This window comes from Zonotrichia leucophrys, chromosome 9 (genome assembly GCF_028769735.1).
Source record: "Zonotrichia leucophrys gambelii isolate GWCS_2022_RI chromosome 9, RI_Zleu_2.0, whole genome shotgun sequence".
NCBI classification, from domain to species: Eukaryota; Metazoa; Chordata; class Aves; order Passeriformes; family Passerellidae; genus Zonotrichia; species Zonotrichia leucophrys.
The window spans coordinates 14,272,201-14,284,552 of record NC_088179.1 but is presented as its reverse complement, the minus strand read 5'-3'; the positions used below and the strand labels follow the sequence as shown (position 1 = coordinate 14,284,552).

General features: G+C 43.1%; 1 long non-coding RNA gene across 6 annotated transcripts in view; it reads left to right on the top strand.

Annotated features, from left to right (window-relative positions):
• The window catches only part of LOC135451493 (uncharacterized), a 140,467-nt gene that overhangs the window by 37,873 nt on the left and 90,242 nt on the right, over positions 1-12,352 (top strand). The window lies entirely within an intron of this gene.

The following is a 12,352-nucleotide window of genomic DNA, read 5'->3' as shown; positions in this document are numbered from 1 at the left end:
CAGCCCCTGCTCCCAGTCTGAGTGTCCTGCATGATGGACTTGAGGCTCTCTGACCAGGGTTTGCTGTGTGCTGTCATACCTGTGGACATTTCTCCTGTGCCTTTTTTGGATGGTGTATTGTGATTTCGGAGCAGTTATTTAGCGAGAAATCCTGTACTTGAATACTGTGACTAAAATGTCTGTTGCTTTATTTTCTGCTGCTACAATACTAATTTTCACCTGAGATTACTTCTGGAACTGTTGTCCTTGTCTTTGCTTGATTTTTCTGATAGTGCAGCCCTGAGACTTTTTCAGGTGCTGTGTGAAAAATTGCTATAATTGGAGAGGGTGTGAGAAACAAGAACCCCCTGTTTCCCACTGCTCCCATCAAGATGAAAAGAGAAATTAGAAAAGTTAAGCTGCAGCCAATGTTTCCCCTGGACAGTATTTTTCTTACTTCTTTGTCAGCCTCATTTACCATTTCCCAGACTGTGCCTCAGTGATTTGGATTAGGTGAAAACCCACAATAACTTGAGCAGCTCAGTATACACAGCACAAAGAAAGACTTTTATAATGCAGGGATGCTCTATGCATTCTTGCCTCTGAAAGAAAAACCCAAAACTAAGTGGAATAAGAGACTGGAGGAGGATGAAACCAGTCTCCATTTTGTTGTTGAGGGCAGGATGGGTGAAGAATTGAATAGTGTAATTGGTTGCAATGACCCTGCACTACCAAAAGTTCCTTTTACAAGACATGCAGTCCTCCATGCCCTTTCCTGAAAGGGATTCAGACTCACACAGCTTTGCCAGCAGGCATTGGATTCTTGCAGAAACCAAATAACTGTGGGAGGAATAAAACCTAAAGCAGGGAAAGAAGAAAGGCAGGCAAATTCCATCAGGTGTACTAGAGATACAGCTGGTATCAGTGCCCAGGAAGGATGGCTGCCTCATCCAGCCCTTTGAGAAAATGGGAATCAAGTCTGGAGGGTGACTGTCTTGGCAGTGCTGGGTTAACAGTTGGGCTCCATGATCTCAGAGGTATTTTCCAAGAGAAATGATTCCATGGTTCTGCACTACAGTGTGTGGCTCTGGATAAGTCCTGGTGTGTCTGCAGCAAACTGCTGCTTCTGGGGATGTAATGAATTATTTAAGAGTGAGGATGCACGTTGGAAAAAAATCTATCCTTTGCCACTGAGCAAAAGGGCAGCCCAAATGTGTTCCCTTGTTTGTGTCCATCCCCAGGTGCTGTGGGAGCAGATAGTGTCCACTAGCTCTGCAGTGCATTAATCACAGGGGTGCACCAAGGTAAATGGCTCTCTGCCCAATTCCCACTTGGTTTTCTATCCTCTGTCACTGAGTTTAATTTTTGTATATTTCTGCTGCGTTCGTGGCAAAGAAGCAGGATCTTTCTCCTAAGTCTTTCTCTTAGAAACAGAATTCCTGACTGGGAATCAGTCAGGAAGAATTCAGTCTTTTCCCCTGAAATGGCAAAGAACAGGTTCTGGTCAGAGACCACACCCAGTGGTGAGGTTGTTTCTTTTCCTGTTTGAGCAGGGACAGGGCTGAGGGGATGGACTTTAATTTGTGGTGCAAATACTGAGCTGTGCTGGAAAAGGCTGATGCATTTCAGGAGAGAGCTGTTCTTAGAACAAGCTCTGCCTTTGTGCCAAAGTCTCTCCAGAAATGTCTGAAATTTAGCCAAGAGGGCTGTTGGGATAGCAAAATACAGGGGAAACATTCCCAAAAGACTGGTTTCTTCTGTACACAGGCAGTGGCATTCTGTGTATTCAAAACCTCAGTTCTGGACAAAAATAAGACAGCCTTAAAGATCAAAATGTCTTTTCTTCATGTTGAGACGGCAGGATTGTGGTAATCATCAGAACAAAAATGTGCATTGTCACTTGAGCATTCACAGGGGCTCTGGGCTCTCAAACAGCTGAAGGAGAGGCAGGCACAGGAACAAAGGTGTTTGGGGCTGCTCTCTGGTGATAACCAGCCTGTCCTCAGCTCCAAAGATGTGGCTACCTTGGATAAGTAGATCAGCTCACAGTGCTCCCTCCAACTCCTCTTACTGCCTGTGCCACATTCCTCTCAGCAGAGAGTTTGAGGTTTGGCCAGACAAATTCTTCCTTCATCTTTCCTTCTTACTTAATAGAGAGGGAGTTAAATGACAGAATGATAAGCTACAGGTCTGGCTGGATATAAACATAAGAAAGAGGAGGCTTTGAGACTGGCTTATCTTATCTCTCTGTGCTCCCACAATGTCTAACAAACCACGGAAATAAAAGCAGAACCAGAATAGTTTTTTGTTGCTGTTTTGTTGGGTTTTTTTTCTCTTTGGGTTTTAAAAAATACTTTGAAAAGTAAGGTTAACTCACAAGATTTAAGATTCCTGCAGTAAACCTGACAATGCTTGCAAGCTGGTTCATTTTGGTTGTGTAAGTAGCTGTTACCGTGAGATGTCTGATTTTGCCCATTTCACTATACCCCCTAGCAGGTAACTTTCTAAACCCTCTGCAGGTTCAAACACCTGCCATTTGACTATTTCAACGAAGACCCCTCAAAAAGCAAATCTTTGGGCAGAAATTGCCTTGGGTGAGGAAAGCTTGTGGTTTTTAATGTTACTGTGATACCTACAGTTTTACTTTTCTAAAACTTCTGTGACAATTTCCCCCTCCCCACCCCGACGCTGGGCTTCCAGGTTTTAGCCCTTGTTGAACAAGATTCAAACATGAATAACATGGTCTAAGGGTATGGAAGACTACAGCAGCTGATGAAGAGCCCAAACTGCTTGAGTTCAGTTGAAAATTTATAATTTCAAACTAATTTCATTAATTCAGTAGCATGACTCAGTGTTTTCAAACACATCTTTGGTTCAGCAGTAATATATTGCTTGGGTAATCTGCTAATAGCTTCTTTAGAATTGTTGTATTGAAAACAGCCTGGTTTGGATTGCTTCCCCCACCCCTCTCACCCCCCTTATAATATTGCAATGGGGTATTTGTCATGCTGCAGGAGAGGAATTCAGAAAATTATATTTTCTGCTGTAAATTAAAAATATGATGGTAGGAGTTCAAGATAACTGTTCTTGAAGGGTGTCACTGTGGGAATGACTTCACATTCCAAACCGGCCTGATTTGGGGAGTAGATTTTTGCCAGCCACTTACAGACTGATAAAAAAATCCTGAGAGCTTATCAACATAAAGGAAGGACTGGATTTGGAGCTAATTAACTTTTATCTAATTGGAAGCAGACATGCAGGTATTGATAACTCTTACACTGGGTGTCCCCCTCCCCAACAAGCCGTGTGTTACGGAGAACCCGCTCATCCGCCTGCGCTGCTGCCCCTCGCCAGCCAGGAACCTTCCAGGCTCATTTCTTCTGATAAGAAATGTCAAATGCTCCAGGCTTCCCAGCAACAGCCAGGAGCCCGAGGGGCTGCCTTCACAGCCAGCTGGCTTGATAGCTTTGTCTTTCGGGTGTGTTGTACCCGTTAGCCAAAAACCATGGTGTCCATGTGCCTCACTGTTGCAGCTCGTCCAGCCAGGCTGGAAAAGCCCCTCCAGCACACAAATCTTCTCTGTGTTTCTTGTTCTTGCTGCTCCTTGTACTCTCTAGTGAAACAAATGCATTTTTAAATACCATGCCATTACTATTTAGACTTTTTCCCCTTTTTCTCATGTCTTTTTTTTTTTTTTAAGGAAGGAATTTTCACATTTCTGTCACTGCTCATGCCTTGTAAATCCCTAGCCAAATGTTTTCATAGCAAATACTCTCCTAACATATAATTTGTGGGCATTTCCTTGGCTTGCTGCTGAAGCATTTAAACTTCCAGGCCTGCTATTTTGAATCATTCCATAATCACACCTTTCATGGGAGGCTACAGAATACAGAGAAATTGCAAAGAGGGCAGAGCCCAGGAGTATGCAAGAAGCACTATGATTTGCAATATTTACAGTCATGTTTTATAATGTAAAAACTGTGTGATTGTGTGTGTGTTGTGATCCAGATCTTCTTGTGAGAAAGCAATTCCCTCTCCACAACTCCATGCCCCTCCATGAGGGTGTCCCATCCCTTTTGTGGAAAACCAGCATTTTGCTAGTGGTGTGGCCTTGTACAAAGCCAGTACTCCACAACTGCACAGAAGCAGTTTGAGAGACTGATTAGAGGAGCAGAGAGACAATTCAGGGGGACAAGAATCAAGGTTGCCCAAATCTGAACAATGCTGAATTATAGGCCAGTAGATTGGCACTTGCCTGGATATGATAACGAGTTATAGCCACAGCAGGTGCATGAGCAGTGAACAAAGGTCTCCGTTGCCCTCAGCAGCAAGAACAGAGTTACTCTTTCTCCCTCTTCTCCCATCCTTGATTCTTTAGCCTTGGATCCCAACTACTTCTTGTTTTTCTGCTGTCAACTTGCTTAGATGCTTCTCTGCTCCTGGAACATTTATTATCTACACAAGTTTTTGTTGCTCCCAATAAAGGGTAATCTCTCATGTTTCATAGAGAAATGAGGAAATGCTGCTCAGGTTTGACAGGAAAGGCAGTTTGGAGGATGGGGAAGAGCAGCCTTGTTGATTACACCAGAACAAAACCTTCTTGAAAGAGGCATTGACTTAACTGTGTAGTCTATTGCTGATAATGGATGGCTGCCTGTTTCCTGTTGGGAATATTTAATATATCTGCTTTAAGGCTGCATGGGGACTTGAGGTTGGCTGGTCTTATTAATAATGCATGGAATGGCTGGATTTAAGTAATTATTATGCACAGAGTATAGTGCAGTGACATATTGGTGCAGAAAACGATTCCTTTAATAGGCTTGTTCCTTTTGGCTAGATCCCTGAGATAACCAGTTTGTTTGTTTGACAGGTTTATACCTTCCTCTCCTCCTTGGATTTTCATTAAAACTGAACACTTTTGCTGAGCAACTGCAGTGCTCAAGAAACCTCAGAGTTTTCAGGGGAAATGGGGTGGTGGGGCACAGCCCTGGGCGCTGACTTGTGTTGGCATAAATCCTGTGCCCACGCATCCTCTGCAGGGATGGGAACTGTTCCTGCTGCATGTGCTCCTGCAGGTGGCTCTGGCAGCAGGAGGCAGTGCTGGAGGTCTTTTTCACCTTGAGCCCCTTTACCTTGCAAGCTCACAAATACAGCATGGAGCCCAAAACTCAATTAAATTAATAAATGTTTCAATTGCTTCAGTGGGAGGAAGTAAGAAAAAGTGGAATTTGAAGATCTAGGAGCAAACAGAGCTGGGATTCTCAGGGGTGAATTTGGGCATGGTAGTAGTCCAGTCTTAAGTGGGATAGTTTCTTTAATGTGAAGATTTTGTGAGCATTTTGCTGCTCTACTTATTGGCAAACTGCTACCTTTGGGAGGCAGCTATGGCTTGAAAGGGTTGATGAGTGGGTGCAGTCCCCTGAAATGCATTCAGCCATTTTCTTTGAATTAGCTGAGCTGGTTTATAAACAGAGAACCTTGTAAAAACCGATCATTAAAGAAATTTATCTCTGCTTAAGCATTGACATTGATGTCACCACTGAGGGGGCAGGAGCTGGTCAGGAATTCCTTTTTGTTACACAAAACTCTTCCATTTTGCTTTCTCTTACAATATATGCTTTTTGTTCAGGACATAACTTTCTCTACTAAATATAACAGGAGATCAAGAGCACTGGCTCCTTTGACAGCTCCTCACATGACAAGAACTCTCCAGATACAGCAGCTTTTGATTCCTTCTCCTGTGTGCTGCCTTCATCGTGAGTCAAAGCACTTTATCTAGTGAAGAGGGTCTGTGAATCCCATGCCAGTTTGTTGCAATCTGGCAATCTTCACTTAATTAACTTACCACTAACTCTTAGCAGCTTGTAATTTTTTTTTTCCAGGCAACATTTTCGTGCTAGGTCCCCCAAAAGCCCCAAAGCGTGTTTAATTGAAGATATGATAATTGTAAGTTACTTTGCTGCAGCTGTTTAAAAAGGAGGAAAAAATCCATTAAGGCTATCTGAATTATATCACAGGAAAAAGTCTAATTTTGTTATATATGCCACCCTTAGGCTGAGCAAAATTGTGACTTTCATAGCCTAGCCTGAGGCTGGTTACTTGACTTTTTTTCTGAATACTTCAGAGATAATGTTAATGTCCTTTCTTGAATTGAGCCAACAATGAGTGTTTGATTGCTTTTGGACTTTAGATTGGTGGCATCTTGAGTATTTTTACTTCAAAGACAAACTCCCTGTGGAAACGTCAGGAGCTGGGGGCTTGAAATAGTTTGTGGATCTTTCAGCTGAGCACCCAGAGAGTCAGGCTGCTCCTGCCTTTGTGCTGAGAGATGTCATGTGTACTTCACTGGGCACTGATGTGCTGCTGTCCTCCATCCTCACATTCCTGACTGTTCTGTTGGCGAATCTGTTCCTGAGCCATTTATTTGGTCAGGAATGCAATGACTGGGCTGGTTCAGGAAAGGCCTTGCATGAAGAGCCCAGACAGGGAGCTCTCAGTGCAATCACACCCACTGGACAAGTGAAGGCATCTTGCAAAGTGGCAGAGGTGAGACCCCTGGGGGCACTGAATGTCCCCAGCTTCCCCTGGAGTCAGCGAGTTTAGATCACTTATCCCAAAGGCTCAGTCTAGATACAGCCTCATTGAGAGGTGTCCTGCGGAGAAAGACCTCAGCTTCAGCTCCTAGTAATGGCAACTTATTGCAAACCATTAACTCTTCTGTTTGAACAGCAGGACGTGCCCTAAAACTCCCTTATATCCCTTTAATAAGGACAGAACTACTACAGGCTCAGAGTGCAACAGCACTAAGTGATAAAACCCTGTGTGTATATGACTCTTCTAATAGGCAATTTGTTCTGATAGTGGAGATTGTTGATAATAAACAGTAATTGTAAGGGTTTTGTCCTGCTGCCTCTAGTCAGAAGAATTTAATTCCCATTCCTTCATTTATAGAACTTTTTTTATACCCCAATATACAGCTATGGGACAGACACAGACTGAAAGATTTTAAAGTTAGTGGCATGAGCTGTGAGCTTGCTAGGCTTGTGTTTCACAGGATTGTGATGCACATGTAAGATATGAGTGTGTTTTCCTTATACCAAATCTTCAACAATACACCTGGATGGAATTTAACTCTGACCAGACTGCTTGGGGGAGTGATCTCCAGATCTCTAACTGCTTGTAGGTAGATGGGATCTCCACCACTTGCTCAGGGGGTTTTCCAGTCTCACAGGAGCTGAAATCTTCTCCCTGTGTGTGTTTCATGGTGTGCAGCAGCAGCTGTGCTGAGACAGCTCTGACCTGGCCCCAGGGATCACACACCTGTGAGTGGGTGAAGCACATGGCTGTGTACATGGAGAGCATCTTGCAGTCCGGTTTGATCTGGAAGCAAAGCACTTCTTGCATTTGGAGACTGCTCTATGATGCATAACAAAGTGGGGGAGGGAAGGATGAGGGTGGGGAGATTTGCTTCCAAAGCATATCCCTTCTCCAAACTGAAAAGCTAAAGGAGAACCATCAATTGTGTCTTGAAATGTTTCAGGCAGCCCTAAAATGAAAGAGAATCCCCTGTGTGCATGACCAGCTGCTACCTTTTACCTGGAGTAGGAGCTGTATTACATCTGCTTTATTTATTTGCTCACTGCTTTTTCTTTGTGCTCAAGGACATGCTGCCCTTCCTTACAAATGAGTGCCCAGGGTGGCTTGGAAGCTTTGAGGGATGGGGAGGTGAAACAGTCTGCTATGTTATGACCACAAAAAAAATGTGTTTTGTCTCCAGAACAATCATTATTAGAAAGAGGTGTTTGAGGGAAATGTTCATAACATTCTTCTCAATGACAATGAAGCACAGTGAAGTAGAATGCTCAAGTATAAACCTTCCTGAGTGAATTGCAGTCTTGGGGTTTGGTATTTGGTAGTTTGTTTTGGTTTTTTTCTTCCCTCTAAAGATGTAGTGTAGGCTCTCCTCTCATCCATTATAAGGCCCCAAAATGACAGACATTCCTATGGGATTAAAAGCACACTGAATCAGAGATCACGAAAAGATTTTATGGCAATCCCTAAGGAATAACTCTTCTGAACAGAGGTTGCTTTTAGACCAGCATTGTGTGACAAATCAGCCTTGGGGACTGTTTGCAAAGGCATTACAATGACACTTTTTTAGCCACTTGCATTTAAATTTTGTGCCCATGGAAAACAACCACCCTGGCTTGGTTTGGCTGCTTTTAACACATTCTTTAAAAGTAATAGGGCTCAAGCATATTGGATCTGAACTGCTGCTCCAGGGTTCATATGGGGCTGGGGAAGCTGGAATTGCACAGAACCACAGCCTTTGGTGCTGGTGGGGTTTGATTGGGGTTTTTAATGTATTACCAAAGTAACAAATTCCTTAGCTGTGTTCCTTATGGCTCCTCTACAGTAGGTGGTGAGCAGCAATTGATGTATTTGCACTGACCCCCATTCCCTGGGCACTGAGAGACAAAACCAGGACTTCCTTTGCCCTGCTACCATCCAGTCACATCACTATGAACCCCAGTAATTTAATAGTGCAGCTACATCAGCTGCTGTTCCTTGGTTCTAGAATATTGGCTGATGGAAAAAATAGCCCCAAGGAAGATTTGCAGTGATATCCACTCAGGACAGTGTTGCTGAGCCATCAACCTTCAAGAGAAAACTGCTTGGATTTTCTTTCTTTTCTTTTTTTTTTTTTTTTTTTTTTTTCTTAAGGGTAGCTCTTAAATAAGTGGCTCTTCTCACTTGGCTTCATTTCTTCCAGTGCTAAAATGCAAGTGTTTCCCTTTCTAACCTAGCATGCTGTGGGGATTGGAAAGCATTTTCATGATGAAATGGAAATCTTGCAAAACATGCTGAGACTTCCCCAGAGGACCTTACAATAGAGCGCTAATGCCAGGCAAGAAATCCCTAAACCTGTGACTTCTGATACCCTGTCCTCTCTTATAGTCACTTTGCAAAGTCTCATTCAATATTTTTTGCCATCAAGGATTGCCTAGACAAGGATTTGCAGAGAGGATTATGCCCTACAAAGCACATCAAAGCACCTTTTTTTCCCATCAGTTATTAAAAGCTGGGTTACAAAATATTTCAAAGCTAATTTTTTCCCCCAACTTACTCTGGAAATTGTTTAGAAAGTTTGGAGCTGTACTGAGCAAAGCCTGAGCCACCAGAGAAATCTCATGCCTAGAGGCTTATGGAATAAAAACAGAGCACAAGCTACAAGAAACTTTCTCCTTAGGACAGTACTGTGACCTTTATTTTTTTTTAAAGTAACTTTCCAAAAGGAAGTTGTGCTCTGAATTTCTTACACTGCCGTCTTGCTTCTGTCCTGGCTCAGTCAAAATCCAAGGCATGCTCTGATGCTGGCAGCCTAACAGGATGATTTGTTCTTGACTTTTTTTTTTTTTTTTTTTTTAGCATATTGGGCACAAATAACCTCTCAATCAAGGTTAGCACATGGACTTCTCTTGGTGTAGCCATCTCTGTGGAGGGATGTATTAGGAGTAGTGTCGGGTATCATTTATCTGATGTTTCTTCGCCGTCCCTCTTGCTTCCAGTGAAGGAATGCAGCTTTCTCCTTTGCTGGTAGATAAAGGATTAGCATTAAAGAGTCCAGTGTCCCCAGAGCCAAGGCATCTCTCTAATCTGTTTGTGCCCAGGAGGAGCTGGTGCCTGCTGGCGTGGGCAGGCTGCTTGTCCCTGGGGCCCCTGCCCAGCTGGCACAGGACCAGCAGCAGAGCTGCTCCCAGCCCTGGCAGCTGAGTGCTGCCTTCTCCTCTGGGCAGCACGTTTCTTATGAATCCATCTCAAGGGCCTAGGGCTCACAGAGCCCACCTTTTCCTGGTTTAGCAGACGGGTAAAGACAAGTTTCGAGAACAGATTTTAAAACCATGTCATGTATAGTCTAAAAAATTTGAAATTCTCTGATAGAGAACCACTCAACAAAGGATAAAAATCAGAATCAATTTTATCCGCTTTAAGCAGTAGCTTTGTTGTGTACACAGAGACAAAACAAATTAAAACAGGGCCTCAGCTCACTCTGGGAATGGTGCACTGTAGTGTGCTGGTGGTACTAAATATTCAGGGCTCCACAGTGCTGTCAGCACTAGTTTGTGGTGCACACCTGAGTGAACTGCTGCTACAGGGTCAGGTCCCAGTAGATTTAAAATCTTCTGCCTGTGTGCAGCTGTTGGTCAGAGCCATTCGCGTGGCAGATAACAAATATGCTGTTCCCTTTCATGAACTTGAACTATTTAGGGATAAGGCAGCATTTTTTTTTCTCATTGTAAATTAATTATCTGTTCTGCTTTGTTTTGGTTTTTATAAAAAAATAATTTGTGAGTTTTGTAATATAATTATAGAACTTACCCTCTGCTGTCCCTGGGGTAGAGCTGAGGAGATGATTTCTTCCATGGAGGAGAGGATTTGTTGGGAGAGCTCACAGTGTGGTTTGTGCAGCAGAGGAGCTGCTTCATGAAAGGACATATGTTTTATACAGCATTTAGAGATGTCCTGATGCATTTCTTTGCCCCTGGTTCAAACTGGCTTCGAGGCAGAGGGTGAAAGGACTTTGGGTTTTCTTGGTGGGGAGCTGGGGGACATGCATGTTGTCAAGCTGAGAGCAGGAGAACCATCCTACAAACTGGTCAGGGGCTACCAAAGCTCTGAGGCCCAGGAGTCTGTGTGAATTCCTTGGGGTTTTCTTACCACGAATACACTAAGGTAGAGAGATTAAACAGGAGGAAATAGAGGTGCCTGCATGAGAAGAGAAAAATTATACAATTAGCCCTGCAGGAATAGGGAATTTGTGCTCTTAGGTATGGTCGGACAGTGTCAGCACACAGGCACTGCACCATCATCCCTGCTGTTGCTTCCAGCCCATGGTGGGGTTTGTTTGTCTGGAAGGTGATGGGGTTGGCACGTGTTCATCCTCTGATTTACTTGGTCAGTAAATCTGAATGCCCAAGGAGAGACATTGAAGGGTTCCTGTTTTGTGCTCAGAGGGCAAGTGGAAGTGACCCAGCAACTAATCTATGAGTTTAGAAATTAGAGGCTGTTGACTAGTCTTTTCAAATTATTGGTGGTTTTCAAATTCTTGGTGGTTATTTCTTTAAGAACTGTTGAAACTCCATGTTAAGAGAGGGAAGAGTTTCTGGAGATTGCTGTAAGAAAGATTTGGAAATAGTATTTGTTAGTGCTCAAAATCAGCAGGTACAGAGCCCTTCAGCACTGCTAGATTGACCTGTTTGAAGATTCATGTGGAAGAGGAAAAACAAGGAGCTGTTATTTTGGTGACTGTTACTAAAATATTCTGATCACTGTTCTTGAAAACTAGGGATAACTCAGTGACCATTTTTTTCATCCTTTGAAATACAAACTGGTCTTCCCTATGTGCAGTACTCGTTACTCCTGAGTCCTGCTCCTCCAGGAGCTGAAACCTGAATTCTGACTTCCAGCCCACGTGCATTCAGTGATTTCTGTACCCAGCTTGGGCATTGGATTGTCACACTTTTGGCAGAGACCAAGACTTCCCAACAGGCTGAGGTCTTGTTTATAAAGCTATTTCTGTATCCAGTGCTCAGTTTTAATAGCAGACACCCCCAGTACCTCTGTGATGAAGCCTTGCCTTTGTGTGGCCATGGAGGAGAGCTCAGAATGCTGCTTTCTTTAAGGCAACTGATGCATTCCACCAAAACATTTGTAAAATACTTTACCTGGCAGAAAGTATGAATTATTTTCTTAAATAGCCGTCCCCAGGCCCCAGGAGTCTCCTGCTCTCTGGATGTGCTGTACCAGGGCTGTTCATTCCCTCAGTTCTTGATGTCTGGATAATGCTTGTCCTTGAACACAAGGTAAGACTTCCCTGCTTTTAAGCTGTCTGCAAGCCCAGCTTTGAACAATAGATTTCATTCAGAATTAAGATTTATCAGTCACAAGGATCTCTGTTTGAGCAGAGTCTTCAGAGCTCTCACTCTTCCCTTGACCAGAGGAAGTTGTCTTTTCTTTAACTTTTTGCTATAAAAGCAAATTCACTTAAACTGTATGCTGCTTAAAGTCCTTTAAAGCTGCTGTACCACTGAAAAAATCAGGCAATGTCCAGACCTGAATAACATTTTTGGTTTTTTGTTCATCCCTATTAATGAAATCATCAAGATTTCTTAACAAGGTCTTATTTACTCTTAGTTTGATCAATTTTTGGCTTAAAAATATCCTCTAAATTGTCAGGAAAAAAATTACAGCCAGTGATTGTCAAAACAAAATATTCTGAACTGTTCTATTCCCTAAAAGCTTTGAAGGTTTTTCTTTTTCTTTTTTTTTTCTCTTCCTACAGCTTGACTGTGATTAATTTTTAAAGGCCAGG